General features: G+C 34.3%; 1 non-coding gene across 1 annotated transcript; it reads right to left on the bottom strand.

Annotated features, from left to right (window-relative positions):
• Positions 1 to 1,970: 1,970 nt before the first annotated feature.
• On the bottom strand, positions 1,971 to 2,075 carry LOC112628243. Its single transcript, XR_003120402.1, has one exon. It is a non-coding gene; the product is annotated as a U6 spliceosomal RNA (small nuclear RNA).
• Positions 2,076 to 3,503: the final 1,428 nt, after the last annotated feature.

Genomic DNA, 3,503 nt, shown 5'->3' with positions numbered 1-3,503 from the left:
TTCTCAAGGGTAATGCGTCCTGCCCATTCAATATGATGTTGGTTGTGGGTTTGCCATAGATGGAAGTTCTTATTTTGAGGTATGTCCCCTCTGATGTCTAGTTTATTGAGGGTTTTTATCATGGAAGGATACTAGTTTTATTGAAAACTTTTTCTGTGTCTGTTGAGATGATCACATTGTTTTATTTTTAATTCTGTTTATGTGGTGAATCACATTTATTGATTTGCACATGTTGAACAAGCCCTATATCCTGCAAATAAAGTCAATTTGATCTTGGTCAATTAACTTTGTGCTGTGCTGCTGGATTGATTTTGCTACTATTTTGTTGAGGATTTTTGAATCTATCCCCATCAAGGATATTGGGCTGTAGTTGTTGTTGTTGTTGTTGTGTTTTTGCCACATTTTGGTATCAGAGTGCTGCTGGCTTCATAGAATGATTTAGGGAGGAGTCCCTTCTCTTCAATTTTTTGGAATCATTTCAGTAGGAGTGGTATTAACTCTTCGTTCTATGTCTAGTAAAATTGGGCTGTGAATCCATCTGGTCCAGGGCTTTTCTTTGTTGGTGTGTTTTGAATTACTGATTCAATTTCAGAGCTCATTATTGGTATGTCCAAGGTTTCAGTTTCTGTGTGCTTCACTCTTAGGAAGTTGTGTGTTTCCAGGAGTTTATCCATTTTTCCATAGGTTTTCTAGTTTGTGTACACAGAGGTGTTCATAATAGTTGCAGATGATTTTTTGTATTTCTGTGGAATCGGGTGTAATGTTACCTTTGTTGTTTCTGATTGTGCTTATTTGGATCTTCTCTAATTTTTTTTTTCTTTGTTAATCTTGCTGTTGCTCTGTTGATCTTGTTTATCCTTTCAAAGAACAAGCTTTTGATTTTGTTGATCCTTTGTATGGATTCTTGGGTCTCGATTTCATTCAGTTCTGCTCTGATTAGTTATTTATTTTTTTCTACTAACTTTGGGGTTAGTTTACTCCTTGTTTTAGTTACTCTAGGTGCGATGTTAAGATTATAAATTTTAGATTTTTCTAACTTTTTGATTTAGGCATTTAGCACTATAAACTTTTCTTCTTAACACTGCCTTGGCTACGTCTCAGAAATGTTGTGTTTTGTTTTCATTTATGTCAAAGAATTTTTAAATTTTGGCCTTAATTTCCCTGTTTACTCAAAAGTCATTTAGCAGCCAGTTATTTAATGTCCATGTAATTGTGTGGTTTTGAGAGATCTTCTTGGTACTGATTTATATTTTTATTTCACTGTGACCTGAAAGTATCATTGGTATGATTTCAATGTTTAAAAGATTTATTCAGACTTGCTTTATGGCTGAGCATATGGTCAATATTAGAATATGTTCCATGTACAGATGAGAAGAATGTATATTCTGTGCTTGATGGGTGGATTGTTCTATAGACGTTTATTGGGTCCAATTGGTTGTGTCAAATTTAAGTCCAGAATTTCCTTGTTAGTTTCTGCCTGAATAATCTGTCTAATGCTGGCAGTAGGATGTTGAAGTCTCCCACTGTTATTGTATGGCAGCCTAGGCCTTTTTTTTTTAGGTCTAGAAGTACTTGTTTTACGAACAAGTGCTCAGGCTTTTTTGATTTGCCTGCATTTAAGGTTGTGGCCTTCATAAAATGTTTCTTACTCTCTTCTGGTAAAATAGGTTTCTCCTCTATGCCTGATTCCGATTCACCTCACTGGCTGCAACATTCTGAACTTCTTCGATGGTGGGTGCATATATATTTATGACAGTTAAGTCATCTTGTTGACTTGAACCTTTTTATTATATAGTGCCTTTCTTTGTCCCTTTTTTTACTGTTGTTAGTTAAAATTATCTGACATAATAATACTGACTCCTGCTCCTTTTTGTTGTTTGTGTGATTGATCTTTACTTTGATTCTATGAATGTTATGTTTAAAAAGGATCTCCAGAAGACAGAAGATGTCTTGCTTTTTAATTCAACTTGAAAAATATGGAATGCTTCACAAATTTGCTTGACATCTTTGTACAGGGGCCGTGCTACCATTTTGCGTATCCTTCCAATTTTAGTATATATCCTGCCGAAGCAAGCACCAATTGTAAAGTTTCTATTTAATTATCTTCCAGTTCACTGATCCTTTCCTCAGCTGTGTCAAAACTCTATCAAAGAGATTTAAAAAAAATTTCCATTAAGGTGTTTGGTATTTCTAACATTTCCTTTTTTTTTTTTTAAGTTTTTATCTCTTCTTACATTACCATCCGTTCTTGAATGCGAATGTTGTCTACTTTTTTTATTAGGGACATTAACATATTAACCATAGCTGTCTTAAATTCTGTGTCTGATAATTCCAGCATCTTTGTCATATCACAGTCTGAGTCTGATTGTTGATTTGTTTCTGTAGTCTGTGTTTTTCATTTGTTTGGGCATGCACATTTTGCAATTAAAACTGAACATATTGTATCAGCCAATAGGAACTGAGGTAACTAGGATTTTAAATGTGAGGATTTGTGTTAATCTGGCCAGGAGTTGTGATTTAATATTTGTTGAAGCTGTAAGTACCAAAGGCTTCAAAAAAAAGGTAGTGGCCTTGTTTTTGTCTCTTCTTTTATTTTAAGGGATTTCTTGTGTTCTACCACTTACACCTAGTTTGTATCTTGCAGCTGTTTCAGCTGTAATTTATTTTATTATTTTGGGGCTGCCTTGGTGTGATCATAAGATCTGAAGAAGAGGGTAACATTCTAAAATACTCTGAGTAAATCTCAGGCTTTTTTTGATTTGCCTGCACTTAAGGCTGTGGCCTTCATAAAATGTTTCTTACTCTCTTCTGGTAGAATAGGTTTCTCCTCTATACCTGATTTCGATTCCCCTCACTGACTGCAACATTCTGAATTTCTTTCCTTGAATCCCACATTGACTATGGTTTTTGTTTTGTTTCATTTTTCCTTTAGGTGAAACAGAAGGTGTGGAGTGTAGGTTTCTATGGTTATGTTTCACAACAGTTGAATTCCTCTTCCCAGACAGAGCTGAGTGTGGGTCTTTCTGAGATACTCACTTTGAGAACCTGCTGAAGGGAAATATTTGGATTTGCTTCAAGTCTTATTTCTGCCTCTAATTTCAAGAAAGTTTGCCTGGTAAATGAGCAAAAATGATATACTGAAGTCTTTCTTTATACATCAACTCTAGTAGCCAAATAAGACCCCTTTATCCTTGCTTTTTCCAGTTCACTCTGTATACAATACATAACCTGCAATGGCCTTGGGACCTAAATGTGAAAACTAAAACAATTAACCTAGAAGAAATGAAAATGTAGATTATCTCTATGACTTTGAGGTACAAAAATAATTGTTAAATAATATTGTAAAGCAGCAATTATTTTTAAAAGATTGATAATTTGGACTTTGTTAAAATTAAGAACTTCGTAAACCACAAAGGATTATAGGCAGAACTTTAAATCAATAAAAAAAAGGCAGGCAATCATATTTAAAATGGCCAGAAGGCTTAATCAGAAACTTCAAAATG

Source organism: Theropithecus gelada, chromosome 7a (assembly GCF_003255815.1).
Source record: "Theropithecus gelada isolate Dixy chromosome 7a, Tgel_1.0, whole genome shotgun sequence".
Taxonomy (NCBI): domain Eukaryota; kingdom Metazoa; phylum Chordata; class Mammalia; order Primates; family Cercopithecidae; genus Theropithecus; species Theropithecus gelada.
Note: the sequence above shows the minus strand (reverse complement) of the source record. Positions and strands in the feature narration are given on the sequence as shown.